The 21,527-nt window shown below is 42.8% G+C and overlaps 1 protein-coding gene across 1 annotated transcript in view; it reads left to right on the top strand.

Annotated features, from left to right (window-relative positions):
* The window catches only part of KLHL29 (kelch like family member 29), a 387,892-nt gene that overhangs the window by 156,876 nt on the left and 209,489 nt on the right, over positions 1-21,527 (top strand). The window lies entirely within an intron of this gene.

A 21,527-nucleotide genomic window follows, 5' to 3' on the forward strand; every position in this document is an offset into this window, starting at 1 on the left:
TTTGCATTTATACGATGATCTGAGAAATAAAGAAGCCCTTCGTTTTGGGTTGCACCACAGAGAACATTTTATATCTGCCATTTTTAGGGAACTCTTTTTTCGGCATTTAATCCTTTTTAGATTATCCATGTTTCATCTGTATAGGGTCCGAACGAAGCCACACCTGCTTCCGAGTAACAGAAGAAAAAGAAAAATAACACAAGAAAAAGAGAGCTGGAACTGTTGTATTTATGAAGCCTCTTATGTGTTGTATCAATTAAAATAGACCTTTTAGTAGATTTTTTATAAAAGATAACTTCTTTCAACAATCCAAACGAAACCCAGCCAAGTGCCTGTGTGCGTTATATGTTTCTTTTCACAACATTTAGTTGGATTTACAGATTAAAACACCATGGGAGCCGTCAGCGTAGTATCCTGTTCTCACGATCTGTGTGATTAATCCTCCCCGTCAAGCTATCGCTCCAATATTGTTAAGTTCCTGATTGTTGTCTGTTGGGTTTGGCAGCCTTTTTAAGGGTGGGGTGAGAATGAGAGGGGAGGGGATTTCAGGACAAGAAATGGATTAAAGGGACACTCCAGTCATTATATGTACCTTTAGATAGCTGCACATTCCCTTTAAATGTTTGTGGGGGGAAAGCTGGGGGTGAGGGTCTGTTCAGACACCAGTGTGCAGGCGTGCAAAGTGCTGCCACTGATTTCAATAGGAGTACTTTCCTGCCACTGAGTGGCTGCATCATGTAGCCAATCAGTGACAAGAATAGTCAGACAATGGAGGAGGAGAACTGCTGCTGCAGCAGGGTAGCCTCTTCTGTGTCAGGTAAGTGCTTTTATTTAATTGTTTTTCTTTATTTTGGAGGAATAGCTATTAAAATACTCACAGAGGGTTAGGGTTACTCAAGGTAGGGAGCCCCTACGTTACATGAGACGTACTTAGCTTCACCCCCACTTTTTATTTGGCCTTTACAAATTATGACAAGGTATGTTCTGGGTGTTCTGTAAAAAAGGGAGGGTTTAGGGTTGGGGTAAATTAAATGTATTTGGATATTGCATTGCAGGTTCATAGTGTGATGTGTATAAAACATTTACCGGCACCGGCATATTTTACTCTCATTGCAATGGTTTCCTGATTAACTTCTCACTCCGTATAAAATATGGGGTCAGCGAAATATTTGGAGAGCTTTTCACGCCGTATAAAATATGGGGTCAGCAAAATATTTGTAGCACTATAGAACAGTTCATGTGATGCTTTTTACGAGACTCCATTATACCAAAATTGTTGCAGTTTACAGCAATCAATCAGTCAATCATTCAGCGTTCTGCAAAAGAGATGCCAAATAGTTATTTTGCTAACATTAAGTAGAACTCTGAACCTCCAGACTCTCTCTCTCTCTCTGTTCGTTCTTCACTTCAAAGTGTACTCTAAACTGAAGAAATAGATCAAGAATAACGACGGAGGACGGTCAGATATATTGCCTGCTTGTCCAAAGGTTAAATCGCTTTTTTGTGTGTGTAAAAGAAGCTAGTGTGTTAGGAAAATACTGCTGGTGTGAGCATCGTCCCCATACTAAACTGGCTGAGGATGGTCCCATTGTACAGCGCTACGGAATATGGTGTTGATATATAAAACAAGTAATAATGATGATGGAGAACGCAGGCAAAGAAGGTAATGATATATACGATATATGATTTGTACAGCGCTGTGGAATATATTAGCACTTAATAAACGAAGGTTAATATAATTAGTAAACACCATTATAATGCTAATTTCATTTTGAGCCTGTAGTACCAGTTATAAACAGAGGGGGCGTGTGAGTACAAGTACCTATATTATTAATACTAGTTTTTGCCATTATTTATACCAGAATATAGAATAAATCATTATTATGTTCTCGTATCTCTAATTAGACACAATAAGCTGGTCTCTAATGACATACAGTATTCTATACGAAATATATAGCGTATATATTTCTCGAATATGGTTAATATAAGATAATTACTCTGCTTTTTTTTTTTTTTTTTTTTTTTTTGCCTTGTCTTGACAATTCAGAACTAGCAGGGGTATAGGGGGTTATGTGCCGTTTGTTACCAGATGACATTGTTGAATTAAAAAATCTGGAATGAAAGCGCATTAAATCACAAAAAAAAAATACAAAAATGGCACAGGCGGAATTATAATGCGGACAGTATGCTGATTAGCAGATGATGTGCTAAAATATACTTGGACGCACATGTGAAGCCTGGTTTAATAAGCAATGGTGCGCGTCAGGTGGTAACCATCAGGGCTCCATGAAATCAGCAGCTTGCCAGATTTCCCAAGATAACTTCTCAATCAGTGCTGTCAATTATAAGAAGAGGGTTAAAGATGTGTGTGCGTCGCCCCAGCGTGGGGATTCAGCCCCGGCCCTTCCTTCGGTGGCTGAGGAATACGTAAGACTGCGTTTTGGGATACGATGTTGACTTTGGGTGAAAATCTAAAGGCTATGATTACTGTTTAAATTACACTGGTAATTTCCTGAGCTCCACTCTAATTGCTTTTAGCACTTTTCAGTTTGTTTTCCTCTATTTTCTTTTTTTTCTTTACGGTATAATGAACCAAAATTCTGCTTATTGGAAGGTTTGCTCTTTTCGGCAGTTCCTAGATGTAGCATGAGCAGAGACAAATATATACTGCTGCGTATGTGTATATATATATATAGATATATATTTATCTCTCTCTCTCTCTCTCTCTCTCTCTCTCTCCTCTCTCTCTCTCTCTCTCTCTCTCTCTCTCTCTCTTTCTCTCTCTCTCTCTCTCTCTCTCTCTCTCTCTCTCTCTCTCTATATATATATATATATATATATATATATATATATATATACATACATACAGGGCTTCTCCGTGTTTGACCCGCAGTCTCAGTGTAAATCCCTGCTTCCCTGGGTCTCCGGGTCACTTCCCCTACTCAAGACCATCTGGGGCTTGCCCTGCCCCTATATGTGACTTGCCCCACCCACACAGCTGACTTAGCCCCACCCCTCATGAAACCACACCTTCAGAAGAGCGAGACCCTATAGAGTCTTGTGTCCTATAGAGTCTCCACTTCTTACCATACCCCCAGGGCCGGTCTTAGTGCCAATCGCCCTAGAAAATGTTGTAAGGGACACCTTTGAAACGCATTGGGTAACATAAAAGGGGCGCAGCGTGTGTGGGATAACAAGGGGGCTTTTCACGCACATTCTGCTCATTAGCATAACGCACAAGGTGTACTTTGTTAAAATTATACAGTGCCCAAAGATAACGTATCCACCTTCGCTTTTTATGTTTCTCCAATAGACATCAGCTACAGAAGAGTGAGGCCTCGCGTGCCTTTTAACGAGCTGCTTCCCCTTCCCCGTTATCGCTGCCCCTTCCACGATGGTATTTTAATGTACTTTTTTTTCATTTATTTTTTTTCTGTAACAAACGGATGGGAAGTGCTGCAATGTGTCTTCCTCTTCCAACCTTCTTTCCCAGCTCGGTGGAAGAGAACGGCATCTTTCTTCGGCAGGAATATAAACATTTGTTTAGCTCGGCGACCTTCTGGTAGATACGGTTTTTCAAGACAGTTTGCTGGCGGCTGGGCAGAAAATTACAAAGAGAAGCAGCTGCTGTAATAAAATAAAAGCCATGGGGAATTGATCACCCGTGGCAATTGGTTTGGGCAACCTCCGGACCTTCAAATATAACCGGACTGGCTTCTTTCATTGCCGGGCACGATCTCTCTGGCAGATACATAATTATTACTTCGCTGGGATTTAATTTCTATTGTTCCGAACAAATCGGCACATCTACCCCTCCCCCCAGTTTTCCTGATGTCATATATTCACCTACATTATGAGACAAGCAGCCTGATGTCAGATCATGTGACTCTGTGGCTTTCTGATGTCATGCTATGTCTGCTTACTAATGAATTTAGAAGCATTATTCCTACAAATGTTGAAAAGCCAATTTTTTTATTCATATAGAATTTTGTCTCATTCGGAATTTTGCTGGGAAAACTTTATTGTCACATGACATCAAAGTAGGCACTGATAGGTGGTTGCCATAGAAACTATATAAATAAAAGGTTTTTTTTAATGTAATTAAAAGCTTTGGATGAAAAGAACTAAATTACAGGTCTGCTGAGGTTTAATAGGTTAACCTAATTTGACAGCAGATAAGACCTATTTGGCCCATCTAGACTTTAATCAGTCGTTGGTCTCGTCTTCGGGAGCCATATGCGTGTCCCATGAATGTTTACATACCCTCAGTATATCAGCCTCTACCACTGCTGCTGGGAGGCTGTTCCACTTACCTACCACCATCTCAGTAACCTCTAGTTTTACTTTACTAGAACCCTCTAGTTTTAGATAATGACCTCTTGCGTATCATACTAGAGGGCACAATGAACTTGTGTCTAAGTGGGACAGCACTCAGTTTCCACCCCATTGGTCTGGTAGCATCTCTTAAGTCCTACCATGTGTCCTGATCAGCTGTACCATTTCCAAGGCTTCCAACCTGAGTATTGGCTATGAGGTTTTGGGAAGCCCCCCTCCACAGGGTAAATAATGTGTAGGATACGGGGTTGATATCTCAAGTATGTTATCACGGAACCACAGCCAACACTCCAAATATAACGCCTCAGTTTCCAGTATTATTCCTTAATCTCGGTGAACAATGATATAAGAACTTTACAATCCCAGACCAAACAAGAGGCCGGCGCGTCTCCAACAACTTATCTCTGTAATTGTTTTCTTTACAACAATTCCATCACTCTTAAAGTCACTTTTTTTAACTTATTCCCTGTGAAAATCGACTTTTCTTTTTTTTTTTTTGCCGGGACCTTGCAGAAATTGTAGAAAAATGCAATTATCTTTTCAGACATCTATCACAGGGAGTAAAACCGACAGTCGGCACAAAAAAAAGAGAACCCAACGCACGCAATCACCATCTTAAATTAGGTATTAAAGCATACTCTGGGGTATTGGGGGCAATTAGCGAGGACAACAGACACCTGGGGCGAAGCAGGGCGCCCGATCAGCCTTTAGGTCATTTATTTAAATAGTATTGTTTTCGGAATAGAAGAGCTCTGGGACATGTAGAGCTAAACGGATCAAATATATAAACTGGTGGGTGCTGCGATACATGCGCTGTTAAAAGTTATAGCGGATCGATAGCATTGTCCGTGCGCGGTGAGAGTTACTGGTAACACCGAGAGCTGGGGGTTGGACTGGGACAAGGAAACTGAACACAATGCGTAAAGCAGCGCTGCGGAATATGCTGACGATATATAAATCAATAAATAATACTATATATATATATATATATATATATATAAACTGTATATATAATTATGTTGGATAAAGAAAGTGATTAGATACATAATTATATATTATATTATATATATAATTATTTTGAAGATACCGTACTTACCGGCGTATAACACGCACCCTCGCCTGAACCGGAAGTGCGGGAGACGCGGCTGGAGATCGTGCAGCACAGAAAGTTATCGGCGTATAACACGCAGGTAGGGTTTAAACTTATTTTTTTAGATATAAAAGTGCGTGTTATACGCCGATAAATACGGTAGTTAATTATATATAATATAATATATATATATATAATTAACTATACTATAATATTTAAAGAGTGTTCAGTTGAACTTCCTTTTATGGTGGTATATGCGGTGATGTTATTCCAAGCCATTGCTGGTGCTTTATGTTCACACTTGGGAACTTTCTAAATGAGCTGACCCCGAGAAATATTAACCCTTTAATAGCCCACCTTTGAGTTTCTATTTAGTGACCTGCCAGATGCGTCAACCAAAATGGCTCTAATACTGATCCTCGTGGAAACCTTGCCCTTATTTAAAGATACATTTCATTGAGCCACCTGAATTCAAGCAGGGATGTCAACCATAACATACTGGCGGCAAAAGCACCAGTTGGGAGACCTATATATATATGATCACGGCAGTGTAGGATAGGAAGGAGTCAGTTGAGACTGTGTGGCCCTAAATAAATGACCTTTCACTCTGAGATTGGGGCAAAACCTTGAGAATCAAACCAAAGAGTTCCCAGGCAGGTATGCTTATGTTGTCTCACGGTATAGAATATGCCATACTATATAATAAGTAACGATTGATACATATCACCTGTCCGTGGGGCTCTCAGTACCAGTTCGGTAGCCTCACTTGGCCATGCCCTTCATCGAAAGCCAGCTTGCGGCCCACAACCTCGGGACTCGTTCTGTTAGTCTAGAAGGTCCAAATAAAACAATAATATTTTTCCTACTTTTCCATTTGCTAAAATAAACCTGCGCGTTGCGAGCCCGACACGACGGCAGAACACCTTGATAGTGCTAGAGGCTCCCAGCGGGCTTGTTCCGGGTACAGGACATTTTATTTTATGGAAGATAACTCTTGGAGTTGAAGAGATCATTTTCAGCTTTGCTTTTTTTATTACGACTTGGATGGCAATGTTCATCCGCCTGGAAGCCGTGAATTAATAGTGCATATGGCTTCTCCCGCGCCGCGCAGGTACAAGTGATGTTAATAGACCAGAGCTTTGATTATAAATAGAAGGCTTCTTTCTCCCGGTGGACAGGAATACATTTATTCATGTTTTTGAGTAGCAAACCTTGGACTTTTGCTGATCTGTCGGAGTTCTTTGCAGCCTCATCGCCGCTCATTATTGTCGGTTCTGTTTGGATAATTCCGGAATCTGATTTGTCCGTGTGATGGGGTCCTTTATTCTTAAAAGGGCAAAATGATCAAAGACACTGGAATTAGGGGCAACCAAATACCGTACCATTAAATTACAAGTACATAACCACCAACAGTCCTGTTTTTGCAGGACAGTCCCGATTTTGGGGAACTGTCCCAGGTATCTGCCCCACCGTCTCGCTTTTGCAGGCAGCGTGGAGCATGGGCCGCTTGGAGAGATCCTCTGATCACCCCTGACCGGCCCAAAGGGGTTGAAAAACGTCCCCTTTGCCTCCTTGTAATGCCTGGCGGCTATTTAGGTCAGGTGGGTGGGTCATAACTGAGTCTGGCCCCGCCCCTCCACACCCCTTGCCACGCCCTTCCACACCCCTTGTCACGCCCCTCATCACAAGTATCCCGATAATAGTGCCCATAGCCTGCGGGGCTGGGCAATGCGCATCCTCAGTCACTGCATATAACCACAGAATGCATATAAATAACTCAAAATGTCTATTTTCACATAAATATAAATACATTGATGGTGTCTTTAATGACCATAAATATACATAGTTACAGGCAGGATGCCCGGCCGGCCGCTGTCAGATGCCACCGGCTTCTTATCTTTACTGATGCGCGGCAGTTAAATGCATTTTTGCGGGTTGCAGGGTTGCGTACACTAGTTACGAGTGGGCCGCACCATTCCTGCCGGTGGCCACACATACCCCATTTGGCAGCCGCTGGCCTTAAGGTGCAGGGGCTGCTCCCCCCCCCCGGCCCGGCCCGGTTTACAGGTTTCTCCGTGGTGGGGATGTCTGGACACCCTGTGACTGTGGATTAGGGTTTGTGTCTTGTGTGCGATGCTTGTTAATGCACCGCGACGGCCACTCGACACAGGTTAGCCCACAACGGCAGCGTGCGCGATCCTCCAAACCTTCCGTCTCCTCCACTAATCACACAAAACGCTTCAATATCCTTCCCCAAGGAAATCCGCCGGCTCACCAGCGCCGAGCAATTAGCCGAGCCGCAGGGGAGTCCCCGGGGCAATTTCTCCTAAATCGTAACTTGTTGCGATGCCGTTGGCTGTGTTTCTCCTCCTGTGTTTGCGGACAGGGCAGAAGGTACCCCGATTAATCACCGAATAAATCAAAAGAGAGAAAAAAACATGTAACACAACGATCTATGCTGGTGATTCGCTAATGGTGCCAGCCAAATGAAAAAACCAGACGGTCAGAGGCTTAGATGTAATCTAAGGAGGCTTTACTTTACTGAGAGGGTAGTATACGAGTGGAGCAGCCTCCCAGCAGAAGTGGTAGATGCTAATAAAGTGAGTGTATTTAAACACACATGGGATAGACATATGGCTCCTGAATGTAAGACGAGACCAACGACTGATTAAGGTCTACATCAAGAAATGGGGCCAAATGGGTCTGATCTGCCATCAGAGTCTATGCTTCTATGGTACTAATATGAGTTGTCAGGAGGCGAGTCACCTGTATTCAAGCAGAGATGTCAACTGGGATATACAAATGCGAAAAGCACCTGGTGGAACATCATATATCATCAAAGTAGAACATGAAAGAGTCAGCTCGAGACTGCGTCACCCTGAGATTTTGCACATTCACTCTGATATTGGGGCAAAAACCCAGAGATTTAGCATTTTAGCAAATCGCACAACTTGCTAAAGTACAACTCCCATCACCCGCCGATCGCTGCAGCCACAGGAATCCATATTCTGCCATCTCTGAGATTCTATTACTTTTCCCGTGGGTTTTGCCGAGGCTTTTTTTTTTTTATTTCTATTTTTATTGCCGTTTACAGATTTTCAATATCTGCCTGTTTTATTAAACTAATATTTTTTTTTTTGTGAAGACCCCTTTTCTTCCTCGTCATTACAGACTTAATTTGATTTTCACATTCTGGATGAGCATTGATGTTTCAAGGAGACGGCTCGCGGAAATTATTGATACATTCGTTATGGTCGCGGTCGCTGTAGATATTAAAATTAAAACATTATTCACGGTAATCATCGGTTTGTCAAGGAAACCTGGTTATTGGCAGGATTTTGGAAACATAAAATTCCCATTAACTTTAGAGCGAGACGGATGTCAGAAAAGGACCCGTTCTGTCGCCCCCTCTATGTGCTGAGCGAGCGACAAAGATTTCTTGGGTTTTCATATTATTAAGACAGTCAGACTTGTGTATTAAACGCTGAGGATATTGTTTTAGGCTACCAAGGGCCATAGCAAAATATAACAAATAAAATAAAAATAGGGGTCCCGTGGGTTTCCCCATAATTAGGTTACATGATGAAACTGAGGGTAAACAGCTACGTGTTCAGTTTACAAAGTCACATTCTGAGAATTTTTCATGCACATTTCTTCTTTTTGTTAAAAATTGAAACAAAATGTGACAGCAGATCGGCCCCCTTCGGCCCATCTGGTCTGCCCATTTTTCCTGAAGACTCAGACCATAATCAGTCTCGTCTCGTCTTAGATTCAGGAGCCATATGCCTATCCCATGCATGTTTAATACCCTCACTGTATTACCCTCAACCACTTCTGCCGGGAGGCTGTACCATGTATCTATCACCCTCTCAGTAAAGTAAAACTTCCTTACATTACATCTAAGCAAGGAGGACTTCATAGACGTACCTGAGAGTTGCACAGGATGGGCCACCTGGAGCTCTGCCTGGCTTCGTGTGGAGGTGGGGCTAGATACGGGTAGAGGAGGGGTTAGCCGTGCATGGGGCAGGGCTAAACATATGTGAGGCGGGACTTAGCTGAAATAGGGGTGGGGCTAGGCCCTGGCTGCCTTACTTGCAGTAGGAAGGGAAATGGGTGAGGGGGAGTGAGAAGATCAAATGCTGCTCCCAGGCCTGGAGAAAGAGGAAAAGGACTCAGAGACTCCGAGTCAAACCAAGAGAGTTGGCAGGTATGAGTCCTAAACTGCTACTACATGTGCTGATATGGCGGTACCGGCTAATGAATTTCCCTACCAATTGAATAAAATTATAGCTCTGCCTAATAAATGCGAATAATTATTACCGAGCTCTCCAGGTCCGGACAAACTTGTCCTATTTTTTCTGTACTTGCTCTGCGCTCAATTCCTTCCTGCTTTTTGGAATCTCAATCTGTTATCGGATGGGGTCCCGGAGCAACAGTACTGGATAACGAGACAGCGTGACACTTACTCGGCTGGCACCTAAGGGGTTAAACCTGCAGTCATCACTTTTAGCCGCCACCTCCCTAAAATCCTCTAAGGGTAACGTTAAGGTCAAAAGTGTCTGGTTGTTATCAGAGGTTGCTAAATTAGACCAGCGCTCATTGTCTCCCGTTTCACAAACTGTGCTGACGGCTCGGCATATTGTGAAATAATGTTTGCCCCCCCTCCTCCTTTCCCCCTGGGGGCTGGGTGATATTGGGTATAATATATTGGCCGCAATAATTCATAGTAATGGGAATCCAATACCGTGTCGTGTGCTTCTCTGGCGGATTAGAGGTCGCTGAAAATATCGTGCTATGAACGCATTAAAAAGGAATTAGCGGATTGGGTTCAATCGCACCTCGCGGTCGATAATTGACAGATAAGCGGGGTCCTTGGCGTTTGGTACGGCCCGTTTTGCAGGAGCCCCCCGGTACTCGCGCAGCCCATTCTGCGTCATTCATTGGCCTGACTTATGGCTTTCATTCACGCGTTCTCCTGCCAAACGAATGAGCTTATTACTACAGTGTGACTTCTTAAACAGCCCCTTTGATTCATGGCCTCCCCGTCAAACGGTAATGAACTCTTATCCGTTTTTAAACATTAGATTTTAATAACTTTCTTCTGCTATCCGTTCTAATGACTTCCTGTTTGTAATATTTTTCTTTCTGGAGACAGTGATACATGGCAGGCCAATTTATTTCCTCCTGCAGCGCGTTCTTTTTTTTGTGCTAATTCCGAACGCAGCCATTAGATGTCTCATCGTATCGCCCGCCTTTGTCTTCTAAACACGTCGGTGAGAATAGTACCTTCTGTATTATCATCTCCCGCTTAATAGCCTCTCGGTTTAATGGATTTCTTTTTTTTTTCTTCTGGTCGTATAATACACGGCGCTCTTTTTTTTTTATTTGATGATCTACAATAGATGTGGGTTTCAAGGTTAAATCTGTTTTTGATATTCTAAATGATGACAATGTTTTCAAGCAAAGATGGAAGATAATGTGCTGTTGGGTCTTACAAAACTCTCGCTGGTTCTTACAGCCGCAATACAAATCAGGTCTACGCGGTAATCTTTTCCCAGCGCATGGATCTCTCCGGATGTTGTTTTTGTCTGTCCAAGGACACTGGCGTGACGAAGGGCCCATGCGGGGAGGCCCTGTCCAATGGGGGCCCCAACACCAGCTTCTCCAACACCCCCTGCCCAGGCTGGGCATACTGGTGGGCTGGTGATATGGGCTTCCAGCCCTGTCCACATCGGGATCTGACCCACCTATTCCCAAGTAAAATATTGGCAGGTGTAATAATGCATTATTGCATGCACCGGGCAACTATATCCTTAATCATCCGGATACGCCATGTTCTAGTTGATACACATCGCTGAAAATGAAACCTGTATTAATTATATCATTTAAAGAGCTCTAAAGCTTGGGTCTATTAAGGCGAACTGAAAGGTAGTTAACGACAAGCCATCGTCCTGTTTAGTATTTATGCTCTGCCGTCGCAGAGCGCATTTAAATATCATTTGAATATTGCAGTGCTCAGCAGAACTCGGAGGAGGACGTGAGGTGCACCAGCCGCTAATGGTGTTAACCCTTTGAAGATCAGAAAGCGTTGTGCCCTCAAAGGTGAGGGACAAGAACAAAAAATGACCTCAATGAAAACTTGCTTGATGGATCTTTCCATAAGTTTAACTACTTCAAGGTTGATCTTCTTATCTTAGACGGAGCAAAGGCTTACCAGGGAACTATCCAGGTTTGACCTGGAGTCTCAGGGTGATGCGCTGGGTCACTTTCTTCTTTCTCTCCGCAGTGGAGTGGTATTTGGCCGCCACCATTCCTCTCCTACACCCTGCCCATTTAGGACTATATGCCACCCATTCATGGCTATCTCGCCCTTATGTGCTCCAGAAGATAAAGAGGTCTTGGTAACCTACCCTTTGAAGTACTCAGGTATGACGTGTGAGCGCCGTAGAAGTATAATGACCCTGGTCTGCTCACTTTAGAAGGAACACTGACGATGAGTTCTGTGAAGCTCTATATGCTTTATAATAACCCTTGACATTGAGACACCATTGCAGCTTCCCAACTACTACCATGTTTTAGGTGGAACGGTAGAGAGCGCGTTGCTTAACCTTCCAGAACGTAAAGGGTTGAAATCATAAAAACAATATATAGGCAAAGACATTGTGCATATGGCCCATCAAGCTTGTTTCTGTTCCCAGGAGTGGTGGTAATTACTCCAAATTATGACCGTGCCATTGAGATTTTTAGTAGGTAGTGTCATGTGAGTTATTTACAACGTACTTTGTGCTTTCCAAAGAGAGAGGAATTACAGCTCACGTCTGGGAGGAAGGAGGGTAAACATATTGTGGCAGCCATCGCAAGAGCTGCTCGGTTATCTCCCCGGCTTACAAACGCTGGCGCACTCCGACCACAAACAGAGAGCAAGCATTAAAACACGACGGGCAAGGTGGGAGCAGTAAAATATATCCGCAATGAGAAGATCCAGCTACATAAACAGATACCTTCTGATCTGCAAGCTTAACACGTATTGCACAATTACATTAAAAAACTCATCAGATAGCAACACAAGCATGTGGAAAGGTGGGTTATATATATATATATATATATATATATATATATATATATATATATATGTAATATGCAAATAACACTATTATTAACACTAGTATTAGAGAAATCACACTCCCTGATAACGAATCTCCAGACCCTGCCTGGGAAACTTTCAAATTCTGTTTCCCTGGTGCTTTCTCTGGTTAATTATTCTCTGTTGGCCGGTGACATGTGGACTACGACAACAGATTAAGTAACTTTGATGTCATTGGTACAGAAAAGTAAAAATGAAGAAAAAAAACTTTTAGTTTTATGTGTGTATCAGACCGAAACAGTAGATGGGTATCTAGGAAAACAATGGAATTGAAGGAGTTTATAGAGAGACAGACAGGTCCGTTCCCCAATGTTCTAGTTATTGGTCAAATAACTTAACAGCCCCTTACTAAGCTGTAAACTCGAAAATCATCTCTATTCTCAAAAATGTAAGTAGCTTTTCAGATAAGTCCAGGCAAATTGGAAGCATATCTGGGTTTGACCTGGAGTCTCCGGGTGAAGCGCTACTTCACCGGAGTCTCCAGGTCAATGTCATCCTTATCTAGGCAGGATAGTGGTGTTTGGCCACACCCACATCCCTTCCTACACCCAACCCACTTAAGGCTGCCTGGGGCTAGCCCTGCCCCCTGACAAAGCCACTCCTCCCCCACAAGAGGGATAGCTCCAAATAGCCCACCCTGAGAGGTTTCCAGTTATGGTTGGACTTTACAAGTCTCCCATTCAACTGTATCTCAAACTCCTAGGATCCCCGCTCCAAACATCTGCACTATTGAGGACCTAGAACAGGAGCCCAGGGCGAGAATCTGGTCCCAATAGCTGAATCATGGAAGAAATGCACAGATATGGAAAAGCAAATATTAATAAATGTCTACGCTATTAGGAGAACATTCATTTTTTGTGTAATAATTCCTCTTTAAATTGAAAGTTAATTACATAACATAATTACATTATGAATCCACTCAAAGTAATTGAACATAAGCTTGGTAAAGCCTGGTGTTCCCGCGCTGTACGCAATGCAGTCAATACGCAGACTGGAGCGAACCCGTGTAGTAGGTGGTTTTGTGTATTTTGGTACAAAGACGCCTTAATTAAGGAAAAAACGGGGTTTCAAAAAAGCGTTTATATTAAGAGAAGAGAAGAAAGCCAAGTTGAGCTCCAGCTTAGGTCTCGTCTCGGAGTAAGTGTTAAAGGCTGCTCGCCGTCTTTCACTATGTCGCCGTATAGTCAGTAGGGCTGTATAGTCATTTTAGGGCGCCCACATCTATGCCACCATTGTCCATTTAAAAACAATAAGACTTCCATAGGCCCAGGCGGCACCGGACTTCTTATAATTGCTAAAATTTCAATAATGGACCTTAGATGTGTTTACTGCAGCAGAAAATATTCATTTATTAAAAGTTATGGGGAAAAAAAAGTGAAAAAAATAGCCTATATATACGAGCCCTTTTTCCTAAATTATTATTTTTTTCCGCCCAACCGTGATAAAGTATTCATTTGCGCTGTGCTTGGATATGCCCACAATTGATGCAGAGAACCGGTACGCTGTGGGATTAATGAAACATATGCCTGCTGGGGAGAAAATACATAATACAGAGTCTGCAAATGTGCAATGCGGGTCTCAGATGTGCAGGGAAAAAAAATGAGCTAATGGTACGAAGTTGCATAAAAAATAGTAAAGTTGAGTTTCAGGTTAAAGTGGCAGAATATACGTACCCAGGAGGCTCAGATATACGTATAAAAAAAAAAGCCTTTCTCAGGCTTTTCTTTTGGGTCCCTCTAGGTAGCTCTTGAAACGGGATTTATAAAACGGATAAAGAGATTGTACCCTGAAGTCACTCTATAGTATAAAATGCAAAAATATATATGTTTAAAATTTAAAGAAGACCAGTCACCTAAAATACGAGCAGCATTAAAAACAATATTTATGAAAACTTTTTCGGCCCGCCAGGTAAAGCCAACCCCAGCATGCGATATGCCCCTTCTCCGATCTGATTGGCTGCAACATTTTTAATTTTTATAGAATATCAGCTAGGCTTACAATTATTTTGAATAAGAATTAAAGTCAAATTAAAGTCAATGTGTATACAGTAATAACCCCAGCATTGTATACAGTAATAACCCCCGGCGATGTATACAGTAATATAACCCCCAGCACTGTATACAGTAATATAACCCCCAGCGCTGTATACAGTAATATAACCACCGGCGCTGTATACAGTAATATAACCCCCAGCGCTGTATACAGTAATATAACCCCCAGCGCTGTATACAGTAATATAACCCCCAGTGCTGTATACAGTAATATAACCCCCAGTGCTGTATACAGTAATATAACCCCCAGCGCTGTATACAGTAATATAACCCCCAGCGCTGTATACAGTAATATAACCCCCCAGCGCTGTATACAGTAATATAACCCCCAGTGCTCTATACAGTAATATAACCCCCAGCGCTGTATACAGTAATATAACCCCCGGCGGTGTATACAGTAATATAACCCCCAGCGCTGTATACAGTAATATAACCCCCCAGCGCTGTATACAGTAATATAACCCCCAGCGCTGTATACAGTAATATAACCCCCGGCGCTGTATACAGTAATATAACCCCCAGCGCTGTATACAGTAATATAACCCCCCAGTGCTGTATACAGTAATAACTCCCCAGCGCTGAATACAGTTATATAACCCCCCAGACTATATATAGTAACAACCACCAGTGTTGTATACAGTAATATAACCCCCCAGTGCTGTATACAGTAATATAACCCCCCAGTGCTGTATACAGTAATAACTACTCAGCACTGAATACAGTAATATAACCCCCCAGCGCTGTATACAGTAATATAACCCCCAGTGCTGTATACAGTAATATAACCCCCAGCACTGTATACAGTAATATAACCCCCAGCGCTGTATACAGTAATAACCCCCCAGCACTGTATACAGTAATTTAACCCCCAGCACTGTATACAGTAATATAACCTCCAGACTATATATAGTAATAACTAGACTTGGAACCAGGGGGCTCTTCGTGTTCATCTTTGTGCTCGTCTTCGGGGGGAAAAAAATCTTCGTATTCCACGAATATCCGCCTGTTCCTGTCTTCTCTTCGGGCGAATATTCATGGACATTCTTCGTGTTCGGTTTTTCTTCGTTTTTCCGGTTAAGAGGTTAATACGGGGTTAACACGTACCGCAGCAGCTCCGCCAGGAGTTTAAATGTCCGTATGAGCAACTCTATTGGTCGTCAGCAGGGGGCTCGTCTGCCAATGGTTGATGGCAGACGAGCCCCCTGCTGGCGACCAATAGGGTCGCTCGTACAGACTGTTAAACTCCTGGTGCCGTAACTTACCCGGCAGATCCCGCTGGTCTCCCTGTTCTATCAGTTAAATGTCCGTACAAACGACCAATAAAGAACAGTTAGGGGTTAACTTTTAACTTTAGGCTCCTTAACCTTAAAGGGTTAAGGGGCCGTGCGAGTGAGCCTATTGGTTGCTTGCACGGCCCTTTAACCTACGGATTTCCGCTCCCGTTATCTAATGCAGCATCGAAGGGTTTAAAGGGAGTGGAAATCCATAGGTTCGCTGTCAGGGGATACAAAGGCCGTGCGAGTGAGCCTATTGGTCACCTGCAGGGTCTTCCTCTGGCATCAACCAATTGGTTGATGCCAGAGGAGGTCCCTGTAGGCGACCAATAGGCTCATTCGCACTGCCCTGTAACCCGTGACGGCGAACCTGCGGATTTCCACTTCCGATGCCGCCATGCCAAGGTAAGTTAGAAGGGGGGGGCGAATGGTAGACGAAGACAATCACGAAGATCTTCGTGGTGTGTGTCTTCGTCTTCGCCTACGTTTTACCGCCGCTGTCTTCTCTTCGGCGTGTCTTCGTGTTCGTTTTCATGTTCGCCCGAAGACGAATGCACAAGTCTAGTAATAACCACCAGTGCTGTATACAGTAATAATGAAGTCGATTCCTCCATAGACTTTCATTAGTGCCTGGCTGGGTGATTAAAACTGAGGTTTTCTATTGTTCCCCAATGGCAGTATGATAAGGAGTCAGGGTGTGTGTCTCGAAGATTGGGACTCAGATAACTGAGCGAGAACAGCTGCCGGAAAACCTGATATTACGGGGCAAAAACTAGAACCATTTAAAAAAAGAAAACAGCGCAATATTTATGAAAGCTTCTTTTAATGTGATTCCGGTAATAAACAATGCGGTGGGAGCCCCCCGTTCCCCCCGCTATGTAATGCGATATATTGCAATGTGCCAGTGTGACTTTAATGCGTATGAACAGCAGCCCTACAGGAAATGCTATTCGGCTTCATTTGGAAATATCCGCGGCGCTCGGTTATTTCTCCAGCTTCAGGCTGATGGTTTAATCTATAATCTCAATAGCTACCTTTTCTGTAGAAGCCGGGGGATCAAAGGCTTTATATTGTATATAAAAAAGAGCCCTTTTGTATAAAAATGTATGTTCGATCAAGTGTTTTTTGGCTTTTCAGGGGAAGAGTATGGAAATTGTATATATGTATATATAGCCTTTTAAGCCACTAGGTGTATAATGAGACCATTAAACATGCAATGCTTGCAGGTAACACAAGGGACAGGTGGGAGGTAATCCTGGTTGCTGGGACTGCCTCAACAAACTCAAGAAAAAAGTATAGGATCTAAAAAGGATAAGAAGTGCAATGTTTTTCTCCAGCACCATAAGGAAGGCTGGAGGGCCAAAGACTGCCAAGCTCCGATCCCAAGAAAGACTATAAATGCTACAATCATGAGGTTTGGCCCACGTCGCTTGGCACTTGATCGACGAGCGCATGGATGTATGGAAGTCAAGCTTTCCTTCTGATAAACGAGCCCGCCTGAGGCTGAGCTTCTCAGGAGAACCGTTATGGGTAAAAAAAAAAAAAAAATACATAAAAAAAACTATGATATGGAACAAGAGGAATTATATATAAGGAGCAATTATGGCGCAAAGAAGAAGAAGAAGTGGATCAATCTGTAAAAACATTCCGGAATCGTTCCTTATACAAGATCATTGTTATTAGACTGCATAGGTGGGGGCCATGGAAGAGACCCTGTAATGTGTTTAGTAGTGGTGGTGGGGGGGGGTGATGATGTCATAGTTAACCTTATAAATAACTTGCATCTTCTAAGCAACATTGGATGAGTGTTCCTGACTCTGATGACCTTTTAAACATATACCTGATGAAGGAGAGACCTAGATGGCCTCAAAAGCTTGCAATCCATAATACGTCAGTCAGCCAATAAACGGTTCGTCTTTACATAATTTGCTTTCTCTCTTTCTATGGCTGACACGGTCCAACTCTAGACCTTTTGCACAGAGGTCCTATCATTAGATGACATCTAAAGGGTAGGGTTTTTGACTGACACAGAAGTCACTTGGTTTTCATTCTAATATAAAACCACAATCAATAAGTTTCATCAAATCATCTTTATTGATCTTTCTTTACATTTTGAACCTTGCGTGTTCTTATTAACCTAGTTGGAAAAGAGTAAAAATAGGTATAGGGTCTAACATGCAATATTAACATGGCAGGTAATTGGAAGGCGCATGTTCTTGTAGGTAACATTGTATCAACGATGCCTTTGTTCTGTTTGCGACAGCAGATCAGACCCATTCGGCACATCTGGTCTACGGTAAAGACCTTCATCGGTCGTTGGTCCCGTCTTAGATTCAGGAGCCATATGCCTGTCCCATGCGTGCTTAAATCCCCTCACTGTATGAACCTCTGCTGGGAGGAAGATGATATCAGATATCAGGGATTGGGATCTTCTACTGAACATTGTTCAACCATGTCATAAACCTTAATAAGATCAGCAAAGCTCAGACTAGACCCTTCTTCGCTGACATGAACGAGCCAGTGATCTCCAGCCTTCTTATTTTAGACAAATGTATTCCGCCGAAGGTGTTACGGGTATAATTAGACCACGTCTAGCAAATATTCCATCACTGTCCTCCCTAACACTCTGGATTTTGACACATAGACACGGCTTCTCTCTTCACAAGAAGGAACCTGTTTATTAAATGTAAGCCGGTAGCCTCTAATAAGTTTGTGTACCGGGGAGTCCGGGGAGGGGGTTGCTTTATGGATGGCCTCGCTCCATCAGGAGGTGTCTCTAACATAACATCTAAGAAGCGGCACTCGGCAATCGCAAATCAAGTGAAATGGCACGGTGTAATAGTTTTTGAGAGATAAGAGCAGCTCTCGCGTGGGGTTATCTCCGTCGTTTGCCAAACTGACACAATACACACCAGATCCTTTGTGATAATACCCCCGGACCCGCTGTGATGGATTGTCGCGCCGGTGGAGTGGCTGACGCAGGTCAAATTGGAATAGATATAGTGGACTGGATTTCCATTTGTATGATAATGCAAAGCATTTCAATGATGCGCGGAGTCACAAGGGGGCCGCGCCGGTTTATCCTTAACCCTTGAAAAGTCCAGCCCAGTGGTCTACTGGTGTCGGCCAAATGGCTCAGATAACGGTCCTTATGAAAACAAAGGGCAGAGATATTCTGAATGAAGTCACCTGAATTCAAGCAGGGATTTCAGCTGTGATAATGTACCAAGTGGGATGTTCAGATATCATTTAGGCAGAGTGGAATATGATGCAGTGGGCTGCAGACTGTGTGACGCAGAGGAACGGGCGCCAGGAACTAGAGTAAAACCCTGAGACTCTGACTGTTGAGAGATATGTAGGGAGGTTTTACTTTAACGAGAGGTTTGTAGATAAATGGAACAGCCTCCCATCAGAAGTGTTTGAGGTTAATACATTGAGGGATTTAAACATGCATGGGATAGGCATATGGCTCCTGAATCTAAGAGGAGACCAACGACTGATTAAAGTCTGAGTCTTTACAGCAGGAAAAACGGGCGACTAGACGGGCCGGTGGGTCTGATCTGCCGTCACATTCTATGTTTCTATATGGATATACATTGCTGTATCAGCATTGATAATGTGAATAGCCGTGGCTCCAACACGTTATAATGAAGGGTTTAAGATTTCTCCAAATGTCGGGAGTAGCTTGTAGGTTATGGGCCGCCCACCCCTGATTTCCACGGGTGATTATTTCTCAGCACATTCTGCCACTTTCCAGTCGCTGAATAGATTCAGAGAGGAGGGGTGATTCATTTAAGAAGGCAGCAAAGCGACATTTTAAGCTGCTTTATTTATTGCGCCGCTGCCTTGGGATCTGACGCAAATCACAATACCTTCTGTTTCCCAGCTAAAGAGAACAAATATATATATTGTATAGATCGAATAGATAAAGCAGGTATAAAAATAAAAAAAACAAGTTATTGATACGGTGAAGTAATTCTTCACCATACTTACTGGCTACGCAGAGCCCCCCTCTGCGGGATGCGGTGGACTGTCCCGCTGATGTCACAGGAAACAGGCCATTATTGGAGGGGAAGTGGGGGGGAGTGGGGCGTGGCATAACGTCGCTCCCCCGACCCAGAGTCTCCCAGCAGTGACCCATAGACCCGGTGGCGCTTCTCCCGGAGCCTTCTGAGTTATGCTCATGAAATATTAACATTGCTGAAAGTAGAACCGAGGTAAGGAATGGATGGAAGGTATGGGTTATTCTAACATCGTACGTCTGCTATTAAGACATAATATTCCACGCCATGGGTAAAACAAAGCTTTATTAAAACAGTTAACAGAACATTGACATACAGGAGCACTTAGTCAGGGGCAACGACCTGGGAACCTTCTAAACGAGCTGACCCTGAGACTCTCAAGATATTAACCCTTTAATAGCCCATTGTGAAGATTCTATGTAGTTATTGGCAAATGTGATGCGCTTATGCAGGGATGTTAACTATAACATACTGGTAGCAAAAAGCACTAGTTGGGAATCTTATATATGTGATCGCAGCAATGTAGAATAGGAAGGAGTCAACTCCATACTGTGTGACCCTGAGAATGTGCCCCTTTATCCTGAGATTGGGGCAAAACCCTAAGATTCAGAGTCAAACCCTGAGAGCTCCCAGGTTCGCCTGGAATCCGAGCCGGATTAGCGGTTGGCCCTTCTTTAGATATCAGGGGGAAGTCTGGGTTTGAAGAACTGGGTACCCTGCAACCCCCCAGCCCCTAACAGTCTTTATTTGATAGATGAATAATGGTTATTAATACAAATCATTCCATTAAAGCCCTGATTTAAAAACAAAAACGCTGGTGGTTTGTAAGATGACATCTGTATGGCTTGTTATTCAGCATATATAAATATTAACAAAGCTTCGGAGCCCTGAAAACATCTCATTTCGCTTATTATAGCATTTTAAATGGCAAAAGGTGTATAATTGAATACATTTTCAATTGAATATTTTAACGCTTCATTTTTTTTATTTCTTGATTTCTTTGGGGGTAGGGAGCTTTAGGGCCGTTCCAAAAGAAGAATCACCATCAGCGATGGGACCTTGGAGATATAATTACAGATGAACTATAATTTGCAGCGTTATGCCTTAGAGAGCGTGCACGCAAATCATAATCTCCCTGCTTTAGTGGAATTTAATACAATGCGAGACAGGAGCGGGGGCCGCGGACGTAATTTTAAATAGCTGCTAATTAAAAAAAAAAAGTATCCGGGAAGTACAATGTAAAAGCAAGACTGACAACCAGCAGACTCGCCAAGCCCTATATACACTGTATATATATTTTATATATATATAATGTTAAATATATATAATATATATATAATAATAAATTATATATATATATATATATATATATATATGTGGAATTCACTACCTATGTGTCACACTTGTGTTATAACATTCAATAGAAGCCTTTGAACATGGGCTGGATGATTTTATCAGGAACCTAAGATAAAATAAAATACAAAATATATTGAGCAGTCTGCATATCACCCCAATATTGTCTACATTTCACTCACAAATGTAAAATAATATAATGCACATCACCCTCAAAGGGTTAAACTGCTTCCTCTGCTGTATTCCTGACAAATTTGA

Source organism: Spea bombifrons, chromosome 3, assembly GCF_027358695.1.
Source record: "Spea bombifrons isolate aSpeBom1 chromosome 3, aSpeBom1.2.pri, whole genome shotgun sequence".
Taxonomy (NCBI): domain Eukaryota; kingdom Metazoa; phylum Chordata; class Amphibia; order Anura; family Pelobatidae; genus Spea; species Spea bombifrons.